The sequence below is a fragment of the Peromyscus eremicus genome, chromosome 13 (assembly GCF_949786415.1).
Source record: "Peromyscus eremicus chromosome 13, PerEre_H2_v1, whole genome shotgun sequence".
NCBI lineage: Eukaryota > Metazoa > Chordata > Mammalia > Rodentia > Cricetidae > Peromyscus > Peromyscus eremicus.
Window position 1 is genome coordinate 18,859,622 of NC_081429.1, and position 21,998 is coordinate 18,881,619.

General features: G+C 40.9%; 1 protein-coding gene across 5 annotated transcripts in view; it reads left to right on the top strand.

Annotated features, from left to right (window-relative positions):
• Fer (FER tyrosine kinase) overlaps positions 1 to 21,998 on the top strand; it is a 324,556-nt gene that overhangs the window by 919 nt on the left and 301,639 nt on the right. The window contains exon 1 of one of the 5 annotated variants that reach the window (XM_059277954.1): positions 13,133 to 13,272. The exons of the other annotated variants lie outside the window; for them this stretch is intronic. The gene's annotated coding sequence lies outside the window, so the exon portion shown is untranslated. Of the gene's footprint in view, positions 1 to 13,132; positions 13,273 to 21,998 lie in introns of those variants that run through there. 5 annotated transcript variants of the gene reach the window in all.

Consider the following 21,998-nt stretch of genomic DNA (forward strand, 5'->3'; position numbering starts at 1 on the left):
GTCCATTTGTACTCTGTACACTTGTGATTTTGTTGGGGATACCATTGCAATCTAAATTTGTTAAGGTTAGGGCAACCTTTCGTTTTCATTCACCTTATGATGTAAGGACAATGGAACTTGTAATATTTTTCCTTCTGAAGAAACTGTATGCATTCAGTGGTCTCACTGTCACTCTAACACGTGCTACTCTAACTTGTACAGGAGTTTCCAGGCATTTGAAGGAAAACTTCTCACCTGAAGTCACTGTATATAAAAGTTTGATGGAAAAAAAATCTGAAGACAAGGCCAACACTATTTTAGTGGTTAATGTCTGAAAACTTTGCGATCCACATGTGAAATGAGAACAGGATAAAAAGGAAAACAGTATTGCAAAAATACATTGTTCGGTGCAGGGACTATTTGTGGACCTACCTCCGTAGGGTTTATGGTGGTGTGCGGAAGAGCCACAGGATATAAAAGGTTGAGTGTCTCTTTTACAGCCAAGAAAAGATTTTCTGATAGCCCTCGAGTGAAGGGTTTTCAAAGGTCCTGGGGATGTTTTAAGAGAGTGCATAGGCATTCTTGGAAACACTTTCGGTTTTCTTCCATAAAAGACCTTTGTCGAAGATCTGTTTCTTTTCTGCACTGACAGTGTTAATATACACTAGCTAAGATTATGTAGTGTCCTGTTAAAGCAGCTTCTGCTCTGCTTCAGAGGTAGATGTCATTTACGTGGGAGAAATAGTCCAGGCTTTTGTAGACGAAATACTTGAATTTCATTCCTAGTTGCCATGTAGCTCTAACTTGTCTGTGAACTCTTCAGATTCGTAGTTTTTTTTTCCTCTGCTGTCAAAAATTTCAAGTTACACAGAAAAAAAGTGAGTTGTACTTGTTACTTACATATGGCAGCAGCAGTACCTTTTACACAGCGGTTCCATAGTAAATATTAACAACAGAGGAGCTGAAATGATCAGATTTGAAAAGCTGACGTAACTGTACAGAACACCAGAATATTGCGAGATGCTTGTTTGTGTATAAGTGGAAATAGTAGAACTACATAGTAACAGGAGAAAGACCATAGTAATTGAGTTACACAAAGCACTTCAGTGTGGTTTGGTGAGGGAGTGGGAAGATAGTGTCTTTGTATCTAAGGATTCTGGTAGTCTCAGGATAATCTGCAAGCTTGTCATGTAAACCAGAGTTTTGTTTTAAGCTTGGATTTGTATTAATAGGTGGTAGTTTTGCACCGTGATGTACGTCTTTTGGGGTGAGAACAAAAGGATGATCAGTTATTTAGTGTTTTGATCATGTAACTGAATACATTGGATCAATCTTACGCATGTTGTTTTGGAAGAATATTTTGTGATGGAAAAAGTTTGCAAATGTGACTTAAGAAAATAACTAATTTAGACCTTCATGGAGACTAACTTTGTTTCCTAGGTTTACTAGTATTTCAACAGGACTTAAAACTATCTTCATAGTGTTAATAAAGGAATATCTTACTATAGAACTTGAGTTTCTAATAAAGGATTAAAGTGGAAATGGCATTAGTTCACACACATAGAGTAATTGTTTGTTTTCAGTCTTGGGAAAATTTTTCCTAAATATTTGCGTCCTTTTAATTTAAAGGAAGATTTTATGTCTGTTTTTGTATACACTAATTTCTAAAATTCTTAAGAGGGATTTAATCAGAATTTACAGATGGATAAGACTTTCATTGTCTTGGCATACTTACTGTGGTCTGTGTTTCATTGAGACATCAAAGGAACTAAGGTCGCAGTTTGGGGACTTGAGTAGAGTACTTCAGCTAACTTGGAGATGGTGAGCTACACACCAGCTCTCCCCCAGAGCTCCACTTTCCCTGACTCTCCCCTCCTTTTCACTCTTTTTCCCATTTTCATTTAGTTATTCAAGGTGAGTTCTTCAAAATCAGTGAGGGAATATAGAGAAGAAATCATGAGTTACTCTCATAGCTAGTGTTTCAGAAAATAACTAAGAGTTGCCGTTTATCACACAGCACTAGCAGTTAGCACAGTTTGGTGGATACGTTCCAGTGTGTCCACATCTGCCCCGACCTTTGTAGAGTGCCTGAGCTTGAGGCTTGGCTGCACTAACTCAGCTGCTTCCGGATGTGAGGAAGAACAGAATAGAGGACACATTAGAGCTGGAACAAAGAAATCAGAATAAAACAGCTACTTTTTCCTCATTCTGTCAGAACAAGTACAGTCCTAGTTTACCAGGCATGTCGTTAGCTGATGTATGGCTGCCTCATTATGGGGTCTTCAAGAGTTTCTGAATTTCAAAGTTATATAAGTAAACTGAAGTTCACTTAGTACCTTTCTAAGAAAATAAATTTTAAGAAAAAAATCTCCATTTTAGGGGTATTGCATATTCAGCTTTAAAGAATATAATGGCATGCATAACTTGTAATTATTTCTTAAATCTTCATCTGTAGTTATAAAACTATGACTAATATTCAGTCTACATTATTACCATTCATTATAAGCTTGATATTATCTCGTTCTTTAGTAAGTATTAATTAAAAGTCTGGAATTTTTAATGACAGAGTTCCTTGCCAGGTTGGGAAAGTGTAGTGAAGAGAAGAACGGTTTATTTTGAAGCCATATAACTTGGGGTTGAGCTCCAGTTTCTCTTTTGTGGGATCTTGGACAAATTACTTATTATCATCAAATCATAGTTTCCTCTTCTATTAAATGAGTAAGATAAAATTACCTCATACAGTAGTTATGCAGAAGCACTGAGACAATGTAAGTAAAAATGCCTAAAGTTAGGGAGTGCTGGACTTTTGTATTCAGCTCTGTGCATCAATTTTTATCTGTTCCGGTGTTACTAGGGTGATTCTGGCTTAGTCCGAATTCTTTTGCTGTGAAGAGACACCATGACCAAGACAACTCTCAGAAAAGAAAGGATTTAATTGGGGCCTTACTTTACAGCTTCAGAAGGTGATGGGAGGGGTGGGGAGAGAGAGAGAGAAAGAGGGGGGGGCAGGGAGGGAGGAGAGCACAGGGTGCTTGGGCAAGCACCTTCTGGCACCCACAAAGCTGGTCCTCAGGGAGGGGGGTTCAGATCAGTTCCAACTGATCTGAAGTGTATAGAGGTGACTTCTTCCACCTCTGGGGTGTGACCAAGAGCAACATCAATAGGGCTCTGTGCTCTGGGAGTCTTTCTGATAGCCCCGGCCAGCAGTGCAAAGATGGCTTCTCATTTCTGGTGTTGGGGATTTCGGTTTTTGTTAGGTGCTCTTTGGCTGTTGAGGAAAGTTCATTAAAACTGTATGTGTACATCTGTACACTGAATTATGTGCGTTATAGGCTTTTTGATAGTTAATAGTTTGATTCCTTGTGGCTTTTTCAGCCATCCATAGTATTTTACCTCCTTCCCTCCACTTGTATTTACCTTCCTCTCTCTTCCCTAAAGGACCTCCCCCGTCTTTTCCTACTCTCCCCCCGTCAGATCAGTAGTTCAATTCTTAAAGTATTTTTATTTCACCTTGATGCCATTTGTTGTTGGTTAAATGTGCTGTAAATTCCTTTCATTTGAACCAAAAGTATTCACTTAAAATTGGTAGAGAGAAGGTAAATTTTATTTTCTTAAATTTCTTATCAGCACTCCCACTTTGGATCACATTCACTCACTGTTTAAAGTTTAAACTGTTTACTTATAGGGTTCTAGTTTGTTTGTGTTTTCGAGACAGGGTTTCTCTGTGTAGTTTTGGTGCCTGTCCTGGATCTGGCTTTGTAGAACAGACTGGCCTCAAACTCACAGAGATCCATCTGCCTGGTTCTGCCTCCTGAGTGCTGGGATTAAAGGTGTGCGCCACCACCACCCGGTGGGGTTCTAGTTCTTAAAAGAAAACAGTTAAAGTGCGCAGCTTATGGATGTTGGGTGCACTGGAGTAAGCCCTCCACTAGGCCTTAGTTGAGGTATTCAGAAGTTACTGACCCAGCCTGCAGCACACATTTTGACCGGTCAGTGATTCTCAATGTTTCCTCCCATCCGAGTATAAGATGATCACATGTGTGACAATGTGAAGTTTCTAGGTGGCAGCTGTGATTCTGTCTTCCTTTCCCACTCAAGCATATCAGATTGAAGGTATTGACAGTAATGTCACTAGAGGCACAAGCTTGGATTTACTCTGATTTATTGAAGAGAGTCATCAGAAATGTCTATGACTTATTAGTAACAAATACCTGAGACATACCTTGCCATTTTATTGTTGAGACCAAGGGAATTCCTCTGTCCCAAATGAAAGTCTGTCCCCAGTTTTCAGGTCATTCTTGCAATATAATAGAAAATACTATTGTGCTGATTTTGTGTAATTGATAATGAAGAATGCAACATCTAAAAGTTGAAGCAAATGTTAACAAGCAGTTAGAGGCACTTGAACGAAAGCACTAGTCTCTTACAAATGACACCAATTATTGGAGAAACATAGACATTAGTTTATGGTGAAAATTGTCTCCGCAGTGTAACTGTTTTAGGAATCTTTATAGTCTAGGCACGTAGTACCTTAAATGCTCCTTACATAGGCCCAGTCAAAAGGGTGTCTTTAAAATTACATTGCCCAAGTGGGGGTTCACTTACTTATTTTAAAATTTAGTTTTAAGTTTTTGAGATGGGTTTCTCACCATGTAGACCAGGCTGGCCTCAAACTCAGAGAGATTGGCCTGGCTCAGTCTCCCCAGTCCTGGGATTAAAGGTGTGCTTTATGCCCTTTGAGATTGCTTTTAATTAGTCATTTTATGTAGAAGGACAGTTAGAAACAAACATTTACAAAAGTTTTAAGTCCAGTAGACTTTTGGAATTTGCTAAAGTCATTTCTTGAAATATTTGCAAACCAAGGATCTGCTTCTGTAAAAGGAAACAAATTTAATTAAAAATTTAAGCATCTCCTTCAAACTTTTGATGATTCAATAGAGTTGTAGTCATTAATGTTGTTAAGTATTTTTTTCCTTCTAAAATGAGAGCTAGGGAACTCCGCATTATGTAGTTAATACATAGGTAAAGGTTCTTATATGCTAGTGTCTGGGAGGCTGCAGGACAAGAGAGCATTTCTGGCTTACAAAGCCTCCTGCTTGTCACAAAGTTAAAGGTTGGTGCTTGATTTCTCTGGCACTGGGAGCTTGCGGACTGCTGATGTCTTATGGATGTGTTCTCTCCATGAAGCTGAATGTGTCTGGTCTGCGTCCTTGCTGCTCTCTCTGTGCAGTGTGGGAGGATTCTCCACATTCAGCTGATGGGGCTTCCGTTAGCATCACACTGTCTACAGAGCACAGTGCGCTTGTTAGAAATGGGCCACAGCCTTCCAGTGGTCTCAGTGCCTCTTGCCTCACGAAAATGTTTATCGGTGTCTTTTCTCTTGAATTGTTTTTCCTTCTGAAGCTGGTGTTTTCTGTGTTCAGGTTAACCATCATTTTAAGTTTCACTAGGATTTTTTAAATGTTGTTTTTCTAGAAGCAAAGGAAACATTTTATTTTAAAAATGTGTGTGAGTACATACTTGTATGTGTGCTACATACCTGTACACTTGTGCTTGCATGTGCACATGGAAGCCATAGGTCAGTGTTTTATATTTTATTGCTCTCCACCTTTTGGGTTCCCCTCCCCTCCCCTCCCCTCCCCTCCCCTCCCCTCCCCTCCCCTCCCCTTCCCTCCCCTCCCCTCCCCTCCCCTCCCCTCCCATCCCATCCCCTTTTCTGGTCCATGCCCTTGTGCTGCAGCAGGAGCGTGGAGGTCAGAGAACAGTTTTCTGAAGTTGAGTTTTCTTCTACCTTATTTTGAGTCAGGGTCTGTCTTCTCATTTCTAGCATTGTGCTTTGTGGTCTAGCCTAGCTGGCGCTTGAGTGTCCAGACGATTCTGGTGGTCTTGTCTGAGCCTCCCATCTTCCCACAGGAGTGTTGGGATTACTGATGTGTATATACCACCCCATCTGGCTTTTCACGTGGGTTTCTGGGATTGAACTCAGGTCACCAGGCTTGTGTGACACTTTTACTCTCTGAGTTATTGTCCCTCTCCTTTGTTTTAAGATTGATTTTGTTTTTAATTGTGTGTGTGTGTATGTGTGTGCACATGAGTGCAGATGCCCTTGGAGGACAGAGGTATCAGATCCCTTGGAGCTGGAGGTAGTTGTGAATTGCCAAATGTGGGTGCTGGGAATTGAACTTGGGTCCTCTGGAAGAGCAGTATTTTTTCTTAGCCATCTCTCAAGTGCTTCCACTTGGTTTTTGAGACAGGATTTTTCATTGAACCTGAAGCTGCCTAAACTGGATGGGCAGCAGCAAGCCTCAGGGATGCTCCTGTCTCCATTTCCCAGTGCTGGAATTTACAGGTGTTCATTTTACATGTAAAATTTACCTTTATGTGGGTGCTGGGGATATAACTCTGGTCCTCATGCTCTTGTGGCAAGCACTTTACCAGCTGGGTCTTCTTTTTAGTGACGCTTCACTCAAAGTGTACTCCTTCCTTGGAACAGCCTCCTGGATATTCAGGCATAATTGCTAGTTGTGGTTTGAATGAGAGCGACCCCCTAGGCTCCTATGTTTGAATGGCTGGTCACCAGTTGAAACTGTCTGGGCAGGATTAGGAGGTGTGGCCCTGTTGGAGGAGGTGTGTCACTGGGGGTGAGGTTTTAAAAGCCCATGCCATTCCCTGTGTTTCCTTCTCTGCCTCCTACTTGTGGATCAGAGGTGAGCTCTCCAGCGCCATGCGGTCTGCTGCCATGCTCCCAGCTGTGATGGTTCTGGATCACCCTCTGAAACTGGAAGCAAGCCCCCAGTGAAGTGCTTTCTTCTATGAGTTGCCGTGTTCACGGTCTCTCTTCACAGCACTAGAACAGTGACTAAAACACCAGCAGACCAACATCCTGACATTTTTCTAAGTACCTCACACTCTCGTTCTTGTTAGACTCAGTCTGGTATACAAGGGCAGTGGTTTACCAGCTAGTTTACATACTAAATATTGCTGATTTCTTACCCTGCAGTACAGAAGTACCAAGTTTCCTTCACTCTGTGTCACTCGGTTCCACATGTAAGGGGCTGTGACTTGTTGCTTCATTTCTGACATAAAGTTTTGCCTTTGCCAAGGTAATTTGTGAACTCCAATGACAGAAGTCATATTATAAAGCCGTACGTCCCATCTCTGAAAGTGGCAGCACATCCCTTCTTTGCTTCAATCTCAGTCTTTGAAGCTATCCTTAGTTAATTTTTTTAATGTCGCCCACACAATCATTCAACATGTTCTTTTTGCTTCACAGAAATTCTGAAATCTGACTAATTCTTAACACCTCCACTTCCTTCATCTTAGTTGACCATAATTTTTCTTTAGCACGACTCCTGGTGCGGCTCTCTGCTGGCATGTTGCTCTTGTAGAGTAGCCTTCCATCCTTCTGAAGAACTGGGGACCATCCACCCAGCCCTCAGCGGCTTCCCAGGTCGCTCTGTGTGAAGCACATGCTCTTCAGATGAACTATAGTTTGTGGTCTCTTTCCTCAGGATCTTCACTAAGCTCTTCATTCTCTCCACCATTCACTACACACAGGCTCCTTGCTGTGCCTTAAACAGATACTCTGTATCTCTTCCCCTTGGCCTGCGCTCTCCTCCTTCAGATCTCAGTGTAATTCCTGACTTTATCTTCCCCAGGTCTTTGTTACGTGGTCATTAGTATACCTCCCCCAGGCTCCTTACTAAGCTTTTTTCTCTGTGCTGATGGTCACAGCTGGCCCTTCACATTTTTTTAAAAAATATTTTTGATTTTTCCTTTTAAAGTATAATCTCCATGGAGGCAGGATTTCTTTCTTTCTTTCTTTCTTTCTTCCTTCCTTCCTTCCTTCCTTCCTTCCTTCCTTCCTTCCTTCCTTTCTTTCTTTCTTTCTTTTGGCATGGCTAATAGTTGTCGTCAAATATTTGTTGAGTGAAATAGTAATTGAACAGTTACTTGTTTTTTGTGTCATTGTAGGAAGTGAGAATGCTACTTTGCTGTCCATCCTCGCTTGCCATCCAGCGCTAGTGTGCTATACTTGTGTGTCTGTCTCTGCGTGTGTCCTTGTGGTGCAAGCATGTGAGTGTGCCTATATGTACACTTGTGAGGCACATGTGGAAGCCACAGAGGACATGGGGTGTCTTCCTGTATCACTCTACCCCATTGCCTTGAGACAGGGTCTGTCACTGAACTGAAGGCTGGCTGTCTAGCTTAGGCTGGTCAGGCAGTAAGCAGATCTGCCCATCTCCACCCACAGTGCTGGAGCTACCGGCATGGGCAGCCTGCCCAGCTTTTTTACACAGGTACTGGGAATTCCAACTCAGGCCCTCATACTTTGCAGACAAGTGTTCTTACCCACTGAGCCGTCTCCTCACCTCAAGCCTGCTACAGTTTTATGTTTATATACTAACCAAGTCCTGTGTCAGAAACCTACCTAGATAGTTAATTACAGCAAAAGTAGTAGCCAGAGCACTATCAGAGCAGGATTTCCTCTTGTCCTGTCCTTTTTGATTGGTCATGTGATGAGGCCAGAGAGTTACATATATAGTCAGTGAATTTGCATTCCAGGAGAGAAGGCCGAAATGAAGATATTCTAAGTTGCTCTTTCTCTTTAGGGAGCGACCGTCTCTGTTTTCAACTTGGTCCCTCTGTAAATACCATTGTGCGTTTTGCTCAGAGGCCCTTTCTATAGGAATATGAGTAATGCATGGAGAATTGTTTCTTAGCAGTAATTCCAAATTCCAGAAACTTCATCTGTTCACACTTGAGTGCAGATGTAGGACAACTTATTTTCAGAATTTTGTGCACTTCCCTTTCCATCCCTTGTCTTTTTCTTTGGGTTGGTTCATTGCTAAGTAGGAACTGAAGCTCTTTCAGTTCGGCACCTTCAGCTGAAAGAGAACTTTCCTTCCTGAAGAAGTGTTGGGTGAGGGGTGCTGGGGATACAGCTCAGTGGCAGAGTGTTTGAACAGTAAGCATGAGGCTGTGGGTCCCTCAGCCAGGAGGGTTTGGGGAGATGTCCGGGTGGGGTCCCATACATTCCTGAACTACTACTTGAGGCCGTCTGCCTATGAAGGAACTTGAGAAGATCCATGGTCAGTGTCACCCAAAGCATGTAGAAGGGAGATGAGAGAAAGGGGCCTTGGCCAATACCCAAGAAGGAGGGAGGGGACACAAGCTTCAGAGTCACAGGGGCAAATAAACACAGGTCTCTTGTTTACGTGCAACTCAGGCTAGTTTTTTAAATGCTAGATTATTATCATATAGGCATATTTTCATCTGTTTTATAAAACCAATAATCATACCATGAAAGAAGTTTTCTTTAAAAATATGACTAAGTATTTATATTTATATCTGTTGTATATTTTTAGATATCTGTTCAGAATTCAATTTTAAAATAAAGGGAAGTTTCCTGGAGAAGAGCAGAAAACTTGGGGAAAGTACCAGGGCCAGTGAGACAGTGCTGATGTCCAGACTCCAGTGTTTACAGGGCACACTTCCAGGACCCTACATTCTCCCGACACTCTTCACTGCTTCCACCCAATCCCCATTTGTGAAGAAAAACACAGTTGAGAAATGGAATTCCATTTGGTCTGAGTGTGTTAGAGATGAGAACCTGGGACATTACAGAGTCAGTGGGGGAAGATTAAGGTGTGCGACAAGGACTTACACATTTTCAGTTGTAGTGTGGGAATCTTCGCTAGGTTCTGGTAAGGATGATAATGCATATGAAGTAATACAAAGAACACACCGTTTACTCACCAGTTTATAGTATAATAAAGTTCTGTTTGAACATGTCATCAATGAAGTTGTTACCCATTTTTAAACGAATCCATTCAATATTAATGAAAATGCCTTTTCACTGACAACATTATAGAGAAGACCTAGAGATGAAGAGAAAACACATTGGTGCTTTGACTAGCTGTCTTGAGGAAACATTTGGCTGTTCACTATTGAGCATGGGATCCAGTTGAATAGTTTTCTCTGTGTCATGTAGTGTGTTGAGCATGACCGTTTCCATACCACAGCAAAAGACAAAAATGTGAGATTCTAAATAACTCAGTTACAGCATGACAAGAGAGTGAAAGTTTAAATCTTAGGAATTGAGTGGACTGCTCTGATTTGGGGGTGTATTTGGAAAGGAGCATGATTTCCACAATGTTATTGTACATTGGTGCACACTTACTGTATTTTATTCCATAGAGATCTTAAACATGGGAATACTGAAGGTTAGGAACACTTGCTGTTCTTCCAGAGAACTTGAGTTCAGTTCCCAGTACCAATGTCAGGTGACTCATAACTGCATGTAACTCCGTCTTCCAGATACCCGATGCCCTTTTCTGGGCTCCATGGGGACTTGTACATATGTGTCATACACATAGATCCACACACATAAATAAAAACAAATGTACACAGTGCATGGTGGCACTCATTTTTAATTCAGCACAAGGGAGTCAGAGGCAGACAGATCTCTGTTAGTTTGAGGCCAGCCTAGTCTACCTAGTGTGTTCCAGGTCAACCATGGCTACCTAGTGAGACCCTGCCTAAAAAGAAAAAAAAAATCTAAGAGAAAAAAAGGAAAGAAACCTAAAAACTGGGAGCCGGTGAGATGGCTCAGCTGGTCAAGGTGCTTGCCAGCAATCCTGAGGCCCCGAGTTCAATCCCAGGAATCTCTGTGCTGGAAGAAGATCCCCCGCCTCTACATTACTGTATTACTATAGTATAACTGGTATGCTTTTCTGAAGAGTATAAAAGAAGTGATGATTAAATTCATATTTGAATATCATTTTAAGTTATACATTCACCATCTACAAGAACTCTCTCAAAGCCTTACTTTACACCACTATGTGCTAATCAGAGAGAACTATACTTCACCTTATGATGTAACTCACTCAGTTACACTGTTCAGTGGCTGCTGTGTCTCAGGTGTGTTGTGGAGGACAGTAACAGTATCAGGAGAGAAGTTCCTTCCCTCAGTTACAGTTTAGTGGAAGAAGGGGATTTATTGACACTTTAAATTATACGGAGATTAGATTCACAGTCATGTCAGCATTGAGAACCATGCCAAATCTAGAAGAAATAAAATGTTTGGAGGCAGTGAAGGTACCTTTGGAAACGTGCAGATCATTGGAAGAATCAAAGACTTGGAGAATATGACTGGGAAAACTGGTCACTTTCCTGACTGAAGGAAAGCAAGTATTTCTTTTGATATGTGTGAAAAGGGGAAGGACAGAACACAGAACAGGCAAAAACAAAACAACGAAAAAAGGTGGGGCCAGAGAGATGGCTCAGTGGGTGAAGTGGCTGTGCAAGTCGGAACCAGAGTTCATTCCCAGAACCCACATGGAGGTGGAAGGAGAGAACCAACTCCACAGAGTTGTCCTCTGGCTTCCCCACTTGACACACACACACACACACACACACACACATGCGGGGGTGGGGTGGAAATGGGGAGAAGAGAGGATAGAGGAGTGTAGACAGGGAATCCAGGTCTTAGAAACAGAAGACGAGAAAGTCATAAGGTTGCAGACTGTATACATACGGCCCTTGGTGTTTGTGTAGATGTTTTCGTGTATTCAGTCATTGCTCAAAAATATTATATAAAAAATTTTGTTGTATTGTATATGTACAGATTTCTTCTTTTCTTGTCCTTATTCCTCCAAAATACTGTATAGTATATAACAACTGATACATATCATTTATACTGTAACAGATATTGGTACCCTGGAGACAGTTTAAAGCATATAGGATGATGTGGGCAGTTTTTATGCAATACTGTGCCACCTCTGTTATTTTTTATTTTATTTAAAATTATTTTCATGTATATGTGTGTTGGGGTGCATGTGGAGGGCAGAGGACAACTTTGGGGAGTTTGGGTTTTGCATTTTTTTGGTTTTGAGGCAAGGTCTCTCTTGTTTCTGTCCGGCTGTGCTGGGTTCTCCAGGTTAGCTGACTCAAACTTCTTTGTAGTCTGCAGTCTGCCTCCCATTTTTATCTCGCCCTTGATGTGGGGCCTGGCAATCTGAACTCAGATAGGCTGGTGTGTCAGCATGGGCCTTTACGGGTGGAGCCAAGCCCCCTGCTCTGTGCTGTTTGTAGGGGTCCCAGGACTAATCCCTGTGAGTTCAAAGGGGCCACTGTATATGAAAATCAGTGATGAAGAAAAGAACTCACGACCAAGAGGTCTCTTAAAAGAACCTCCGTTTTCGAGAATTGAGAGAAAAGCAGCCAATCAAGGAATATACTTAGGCAAACTGAAGCATTTGAGACAAAAAATAATTTCTTTGTTGGGAAGATCTTCCTTAACCCTTTGTCATCTTTTGCATACCTAATTACTTCTTCAGATTGTGACATTTTCCCTCCAATTTTTTTGTAGCTATAATTATATAATTTTGGCCCTTCTCTTTTATCCCCCCAACCCTTCCTGAGTCTCCCCTAACTCCCTCTCAAATCCATGGCCTGTTTTTCTTTGATTATATTTGATGTGTGTGCGTGCACGAGTGTGCATAAATATATAAACACAATCTGCTGGACCTGATTACTGTTGCATGTATGTACATGATTTCCGGGCTGACCACTTGGTGTTGGATAGTAAATTCAGGAACACTTACTAAGGACGACTGTTTCCCTTTCAACAGGTGTTATCCGCATGCAGTTCTTTGTCTAGGGGTGGGGCCGCCTGAGATTTCCCCCACCACATGTAACGTTTTTAGAATAAGTGTAGTACCTCACCGTTTCTGCTGTGCTTCCAGCTTGAGGTTAGTTTTATGCTTTGAAAATGGAGAAAGACGAGAGTAGCCTCATCAAAACTGGGGGCTGGGTGGGTTGGGCGGGAAGGAAAGGAGCAAGCATCGATCGATCGATCGATCGATCGATCGAGGCAGCTGGAGAAGGAGAGAAGGACAGAGAGCAAGTTCGGTCCGTGTGGTGGTGGTCCTTGGCGAGGGGAAAAACTGGCAGTTTCTAGAAAGAGCTTTACTCCACCTCTCTCTCTCTCTCTCTCTCTCTCTCTCTCTCTCTCTCTCTCTCTCTCTCTCTCTCTCTCTCATACACACACACACACACACACACACACACACACACACACACGTACGTGTTTATCTCTTTCCTCCATAGTGAGTCGTTCTGACTCCTTACATTTTTTTCTTACAGCTCAGTTCTTTTGGCTAGACCTATGACCACTGCGTGAGACTTCACTGCACGCTTTCCCAAGTGACTTCCTCATCCCTAGTGTGTAATTCCTCACCATGGACCTGCTCCTTTAGCTAAGACGTGGCCAGCAATGCTAGTAGTAAGGTAGGACTACTTTACTGTTCTTAGTAAACTGCTAAAACCCCGGGTTTTTGGTGTAGTCCCTAACCTGTAGTAGTTTGTATTAACATGTTAGTGCTCTTTATATTAGATTATTATACTTCAGAAGGCTACTATCACTTCACGTGTAATTTATTTTTGCTTGTCATTTATCTTAATACATTTTGCATATGGCACTTGTGATCTGATTAGTTTTTTCAGCTAATACTTTTGATTGGCAGAATCCCAATCCGAATGTTGCCTCTTTAGCCTGTGTGCCCACCAGTCCTATATTTTCAAATGCCTGACACCAAACTCAATATGCTTTTGTTCTTGAAAACCTCATTCTTTGTGCTGGGTTCTATATTTCTGTGTTTCCAGAAAGACTCTGAAGTGATATGAAATGAAATTCATAATTAACTAAAAGGCATACAAAACTCATTGTTAACAAAGCATTAACTCGCATGTATTAAAAATATGTGCTGGGCGGTGGTGGCGCATGCCTTTAATCCCAGCACTCGGGAGGCAGAGCCAGGCGGATCTCTGTGAGTTCGAGGCCAGCCTGGGCTACAAAGTGAGTTCCAGGAAAGGTGCAAAGCTACACAGAGAAACCCTGTCTCGAAAAACCAAAAAAAAAAAAAAAAAAAAAAAAAATGCTAGTCCTGGTGGTGTACACCTTTAATCTAAGCACTCAGGAGGCAGAGGCAGGTGGATTTTTGTGAGTTTGAAGCCAGCTTGGTCAATAGCAATTTTCAGGCCAGCCAGGGCTACATAGTGAGAACCTGTGTTTTATTCTAGCATGTCCATCTATTATTTCTAACTTTTCTGTTAAGTCCATTTTTGTATACTAGCTAATCCTATGGTAGTTTTTTTCTGTGTTCTGCTTTGTGATACCAGCATTTAACAGGTACTTAAATTCAAACAAACAAAAAACTGTTCATCCTTGAATGTATTTTCTTCCCTTTTATACCCAAGAAACTCAAAGTCCTGTGAATCTTGATGGAAGAGAAGAGAAGAGAAGGAAAAAGGAAAGCACCTCCCATTCCCTTTTGTAGTTAGAAGGTTTTCTCCAGTCCAACTGGCCCCGTGATCCCACAGCCACTTACAAAATAATTACTCAGAGGCTTAATATTATTTATAAACTGTATGGTCTATGGCAGGCCTCTTGCTAGCTAGCTCTTATATCTTAAATTAACCCATTTCTATTAATCTATGTTTTGCCACATGTTCCATGGCATTACCAGTCTGCTAGAATGTTGCTCCTTGAGTGGTAGGCTGACATCTCTCCTGCTTCTGCCTTTCTTCTACCTATCTCTCTCTTGGATTTTCTGCCTGGCTATAACCTGACCCACCATAGGCCAGAGCAGCTTCTTGATTACCAGTCATAGCAACACATATTCGCAGCATACAGAAAGACAATCCCATAGCACCCTGTCTTTCATGTCATTGGCAAGCTCTTCAGATGGGTCCTTACCTTACAACAGCCAGCTTTCTCTTTGCCTGAGCTAGCCCAGCCTCACCCAGTGTTATCATTTAAGAGTGAGCCACCAACTTCTCAATGAGCCTCTAACGCTCTGTGTGACATGTAATTATGGGTACAATTTCATATGACTTCAGGGACTTGATGGAAGTGAAAGTAACTGGTCTCTACTTTTATATTATAAGTGGCTTTACTTTGCTCTTTCTTAAAAAAGAGATCTTCCTTTTCACCGGTAGGAAGTCTTTCTAGTATGCTCCTCAGTGTTCTGGTGGGTAATTTTAGACTATTTTAGTTTGAAGATTTTCCATTATCATGTTAACACACACATACATACACACACACACACACTCACACACTATTAAGATTGTTTTAATGTATCTAGCATGTGTAGACTCATAGAAGATTCATTTATTATAAACTTGATTGTATGATTTCATCAGAGTATTTACAATTTCTTTATTTTATGTGTATGGGTGTTTTGCCTGCGCATGTCTGCACCATATATGTGCACTGTGTGCAGAGGCTGGAAGGGGCCATTGGATCCTCTGGGACTGGAGTTACAGATAGTTGTGGGATGTCACGTGAGTGCAAGAGAATTGAACCTGGGTCCTCTCCTCAGAGCACTTTTTAATTCATTTTTTTTTAGGACTGATACTCGAGGTGAAAACTGAAATTTAGTAGTTATTAAAATAAATAGACTTTGTGTTATTCATTTCTTCTGAATTTATTAATAGCTTTATCTTTGTTTCTTTTCTGAAGGATTCATTTTTTAAAAAAATTTACTTTATGTGTGTGCATGTTTTGCCTGCATGCATGTAGGCATGTGCACCACATACATGCCTGCTACCCACAGAGGTTAGGAGAGGGTGTCAGATCATCTGGAATTGGAGTTCCAGATGGCTGTGAGTCACTACAGTCCTCTGGAAGAGCAGCTGGTGCTCTTAACTGCCAAGTCAGCTCTCTAGCCCCTTGCTGAAGGAGTTTTAAGATGTTTTGTCATAATAAAGAGTTAATGTTTATTGTTTGTCCTCTGTGTAAGAAACATTTGGTTAGATGTCTTAAATCTTACCGTTTGTCCTATTGGCCTGTATGTTTTTCTATTTTCATGTGGTTATCTTCTTCAAATTTACTTTTAAGGAGAAAAGAAAAAAGAAACTGCGAGCGTGCGTGCGTGCGTATTTGAGCATAGGTGCCCATGGCCGTCAGGCATTGGACCCCTGCAGCTGGAGTAGCAGTTGGTTTTGAGCTGCCCAGCATGGGTGCTGGGGACCAAACTCAAGTCCTTTGCAGGAGCAGCCAGCTCTCTTGCCTCAGCCATCTCTCTGGCTTTTTTATCTTTGAGTTGTAAGGCTGAGAGATCAGGGCAGAAACTGGGCAATTAAGAACTGCCTTGTACCTTTGGAGCTTACCCAGGACTCTCCGTAAGGGGACCCTGAAGGGGTCTGTGACTTGCCTAGGGTCTTGCAGCTGGCCCTCAGGGATTTGAGGACTGGTCTGGTCTTACTCTTTATGCCTCAGTCACCCTGGGTTCCTCTCATTCTGTCTTCTGTTTCAGTCTTTCATTTTGACAGTTTGTCTTGCTGCAGAAAAACTGAAGGTATAGGACAGTGAATGTGGGTATATTGCTTGTTGTCTAGATTTACTCTAACATTTGCCCATGTTTTCGTTCTTTACATATTTATGTAGTTTGAAACCATATTAAGACATCACAACTAAAGCAAGGTATGGTGGTGTGTGGCTTTGATCCTAACATTCAGGAGGAAGAGGCAGGTGAATCTCTGACTTCGAAGGCAGCCTGGGCAGGTCTATAGAGTGAATACCAGGACAGTGAGGGCTACACAGAGAAAACTTTTCTCAAAGAATACAAAAACAAACAAAAAATTACCATAACTAATTGTTAGCATGCAGATTCTGCAAATAAGACAAATAAGGATAATTTCCTATATAGTCATACTATTGAGGTCAAATAAAAAAAATAGCATTCATTAAGAAGAATGTTTGATGTTTGTCTTAATCCATTTGTGATGCTGTAGTATAACACCTATACTAGTTAACATATAAACAACAGGAATCGGTTAATCACATCTCTGGAGGTTTGGAAATGCTATATCAAGGTATGCTGGCAGGTTTGGTGGTTGATGAAGGCCTGTTCCTCTTATATGACAATGAGTGTCTTCACATTGCAGAAGGAATGGAAAGGTGGGGAGGCTGTTCCCTGAAGCCTCTTTTTAGTGAGCATTAGGCATGCCCTTGTGAGGAGAGCACTCATTTCTTCCTATATCACTGTGGAGGTTAAATACCAATGTAGACTTTTGTTTGTTTGTTTGAGAGCCAAGGAGATTTATTTATATTTTTTTGAGATTATAATATAATTATATCATTTTTCCTTTCCCTTTCCTTCTTCTAAATCTTCCCATATATCATTCCTTGCTCTCTTTCAAGTTGATTGCCTCTCTTTTAATTGACAGTTGTTATATTCGTATATGTGTATGCATATATGTATATATTGTTAAATACATAAATACAACCCACCCAGACTGTATAATACTTATATGTATGTTTTCAGGGCCAATCATTTGGTATTGGATAGCCAATTAGTGTGCTCTTTCGTGGGGAAGACTATTTTGTAGCTAAAGTTTTCCTGTGTCCCACCTGGTCCGAAGCTACTCAGACCCAAGTAAACACACAGAGGCTTATATTAATTAAAAACTGTATGGCCATTAGCTCAGGCTTTATACTGACTAGCTCTTACATTTAACTCAGCCCATTCTGTTAATCTGTATGTCACCATGTGTGCCATGGCTTTACCTGTGTGCCATTACACGCTGCTCCCTATACAGTGGCCTAGTGTCTCCTGACTCAGTCTTCCTCTTCCCAGAATTCTCCTTGTCTGCTTATCCTGCCTATATTTCCTGCTTGGCTACTGGCCAATCAGCATTTTATTAAACCAGTGTACAAAAGCATTATTCCACAGCATTTTTCCTTTTTTGTTTAATTAAAAAGGAAAGTTTTAACTTTAACATAGTAAAATTATATATAACAAAACAGTTATCAAGCAAGAATTATAATTAGATAATATCTAGTCTATTTATATTTGGCAAATTCAAAGAAAATATTTTATTTATCCTATATTTGTAAGTCTAAGGTTTCATTTCTAAATGATCTCTTACCATAACTAAGGAATATTATAACTATCTAGTCTTTAACTACATCAAAGACCTCAGAAAGATAAAATATTATCTAAGTAAACAGGAGGAGCATTGTAAGCAACTTCAGAAATCTAGAATGACAGAGACAGCTGTCTGGACAGTCATCCAAAGTTCCTCTGTAAAGTTGGGGCATCCATCTTTAGACCACAGGCCAGAGTCTCCCAGTCATTTTTCTCTGTGTCCTGTAGAATGTCTGGCAGTTTCTTCTGCGAAGCAGGAACCTGAAGGACCATCTCACCTTGCAAAGTTTGGTGGTCACTTTCCTATCAGTTCTGCATGTTCAGTTGATGCATTTTGTCCAACAGTTCAGGCAAAAACAGTTTCTTGTCCAAATGGCTATTTTTGTCAAGAAGAAGATAAACTCCATATGGAGTGTCTCTGACATCTATCTTCCTCTCTGAAGTAAATTGGTGCTGCCAGGAGCAGATGTGTCTCATTGTCCAGGAAAGTCTAAGTTTTTAAAACATTTTAAATGCCATATTTTGTAGGTCTTTGAAGTATTTGAAGATTACCTATGTATCTGAAATATATCTATGTATACCTTGAAAACTTAACTAATATGACTGTAAGTTTGATTATCATGGATGACTAATAATTAATCTGTATTTCTTAATTATCCATTACAGTCTAAATGAGTTACAATCTAAATAAACATAATACCTTAAACAAGAGTAGAAATGTACATTCAGTATAACAAAATTAACTTTAAATTTGTATCAATAAACTAAAATCTATACCAGTGCAAAACATTTTAAACAAGTTGCTCTTTAAAAGTAGGTTCAACAGGCCGGGCGGTGGTGGCGCATGCCTTTAATCCCAGCACTCGGGAGGCAGAGCCAGGCAGATCTCTGTGAGTTCGAGGCCAACCTGGGTTACCAAGTGAGTTCCAGGAGAGGCGCAAAGCTACACAGAGAAACCCTGTCTCGAAAAACCAAAAAAAAAAAAAAAAAAAAGTAGGTTCAACAATCCACCCTTTTGTCCTATCATATCTATATCCTATATTTCCATATCATATCCCCTTTTCTTCTTCTAGAAAGATATTGACTATGACCAATAACGATTTGTAACCAACAACCTAAACAAAGACAAATATCCATAATCAATTTTTTGGGAATGTGGTCATAGTTTTTTAGGCTACTTTCTGTTGATAAAGAGCACTGTATTCTTATGGGGATCCTGAGAAAATTTGAGATAATGGTCAATTCCTGGGTAGACCATCTATAACTTTTGTTGATAGGTACCATCTGTTAAGGTTTAGGAGGTCTGGCTTGATCAAATCTGATTCATCTTAACCTGGAACAAATCTTTTGCTTTCTGTGGAAACAAAAACAGAGCCTCCTTTCCAAAGCAACATATTCTTAGATCCAAATTTTTAAGTCAAGATACTTTTAAAATATACATATTGATTTAACTGAGTAGCCTTTACAATCAGATGTCTTTCTGCAGTTAAAAAATCCCAACACAATCCAGAATATGTGTAATTTCCATCTTTACGTGGCTTATTTTTTATATTACCTTTATTGTCTCTTTAAAGACTTTATATTTTAAAACTATTTTTTATATAACTGTCTATATTCATTTTTCTCTTCCAAGCCTACATACATTTTTCTACACATTGTAAACCATTTAAAGTCTTATTCAATCTGAATTTGTCTGTGAATCTATTGCTTTAAACTGCATTGGTTATACTAAAGCAGCAGCCTTAGCTGCTGACTCTGCCCACCCCAGCTTTCCAGCATGATGGAACTACATTTACAGCCAGCTCTGGGAAGCAGTGGGTCTATGCCTCCATCAAAGCAGAGTGTAGCCCAGAAACCTCTGTGGTTTTTTTTTTGTTTGTTTGTTTGTTTTTGTTTTTGTGTGTGTTAGCAAAGGCTAAATCTACCATGTAGCATAACATGCGGCTTGGAGACAGACTCCTCTGTATACTGCTGCAGGAATCTGCCATGCTGTTTGGCTCAAGCCCGTAGCTGAAGTCCACACACCACAGCGTCTCTTTTATCACAACTTTCCTGAGAGACACAACTAGGAAGCTGCTCTTGGCTCCATTTTAGAACCCTTTTTTAAAGCTTTCTCGGGTTTTAGGTGGAAACTCTTGCCCCACGTTGGGTGCCATTTATGTGTCCCGCCTGGTCCACTGCTGCTCAGACCCAAGTAAACACACAGAGGCTTATATTAATTAAAACTGCTTGGCCATTAGCTCAGGCTTTATACTGACTAGCTCTTACACTTAAACTCAACTCATTTCTGTTAATCTATATGTCACCACATGTTCTATGGCTTTACCTGTGTGCCATTACATACTGCTCCCTGGATGGCAGGCTGGCATCTCCTCACTTAGCCTTCCTTTTCCCAGAATTCTCCTTGTCTGCTTAACCTGCCTATACTTCCTGCCTGGCCACTGGCCAATCAGCGTTTTATTAAACCAGTGTACAAAAGCATTATTCCACAGCACTATTTCTTCTTCTTTTTGCATCTTGGGTTGCCTGTAGTTCCTTGTGTAGTAAGGTTGAGGCCTTGTGGACTTTTTCCCATCCAGTCTGTGATGTCTGTTGTCCTTGTTCACCTCCTGTTTAGGTAGTCATGTTGTTGGGACTGTATGGGTGGAGCTTCTGACATTATTAGGAGACACAGTCTCACAGCAAACTCACTGATCCTCTGGCTCCTACCGTCTTTCTGCCCCATTTCCATAATGTTCTTTGAGCCTTAGTTAGAGAAATGTTTATAGATGTATCCACTGGTACTGGACTCTACAACTCTGCATTTTAATTGGTTGTGGTTTTCTGTGGTGGTCTCCATCTGTTGCAAAGAGGAGTTTCCTTGTTGAGGGGTGAAGACTACACTTACCTGTGGGTGTAGGATAAATATTTAGAATAGTTAGGAATTGTGCTGGTTCAGTAAAGCGGCAGTTATAGGCCAAGATCTGTGACTTCACTAGCCCCGGGTAGTGGGCTGGGTTTCCAGTACCAGCCACTGTTTCCCTCTTCTTGAGCAGATTGTAGGTCCAATTACAGAGCTGTTGGTTATGGCCAAGGCATGTGTGGCACTACTCTACCCCTAGAGCTAGTATGCCATACTGGTTGTTGTTTGGTTCATAGACACCGTACCTGGGTAGAACAGTTGGTTGCTTTCCTCCTTGGAAGCTTGCATGGTGCCTTCTGGTACCATGAAAACTAGACCTTAGGTGGAAGGCTTTCAGGTCAGTTCCAGCTCGGAGTCAAAGCACAAGATGTCTTCTGCAATAGGGATTTTACCTTCTACCTCTGGGGGGCAACCAAGGACAATAGCAATATTCTGTAGGTTTTAGGAGTCTCCTAGACAATCCTGACCAACAGCTCAAAAGAGGACTTCTCATACCTGTTAGTGAGGTTTTTGTTAGATGGGCTTTGGCTCTTGGAGGGAGCATTGTCAGCCCAGATGCCAACATTTCCTTTAAGCTATATATGCATGTTTATATACACACTTATGTATATTGCAGGTTTTATTTAGGTGGATCATTAATAGGATGTCTCCTTATGACATCTAGACATCCTGTTTTTCTGTCCTCTCCTAATTTTGTATTTATCTATTTACCCCACCCCCCACCCCATTTTTCCTATTTTCACCAACAGATCACTTTGTATATTGCTGTTTCATTCTCTGTTGCTTCTCCACCCCAGCCCAGCAATGGTCCCTGTTTACCTTGCTGGTTTTTGCAGTTACTCCAGGATATTTACTCATATCTGAAGATCTGGAGCTAGAAGCCTCAGGTGAGAGAGAACGTGTGACATTTGTCTTTCTGGGCCTGGGTTACCTCACTCAGTGTGATCTTTTCCTGTATGAAAGTTCATAATTTCATTTTTTTTTCATCTGAATGGTATCTTATACTATATATGTTCAGCATTTTTATTATGCATATGTCAAGCCAAGCAAGTTTAATTACATTTGCACACAAAATGATTAAGACCTCACACTTTCTCCCAAGTGGTTTAAAAATGTATTATTCTTTGGTAATTCCTTCCATGCATTTCACATATTGGTCATTTTCATGTTTTTATCTTCTT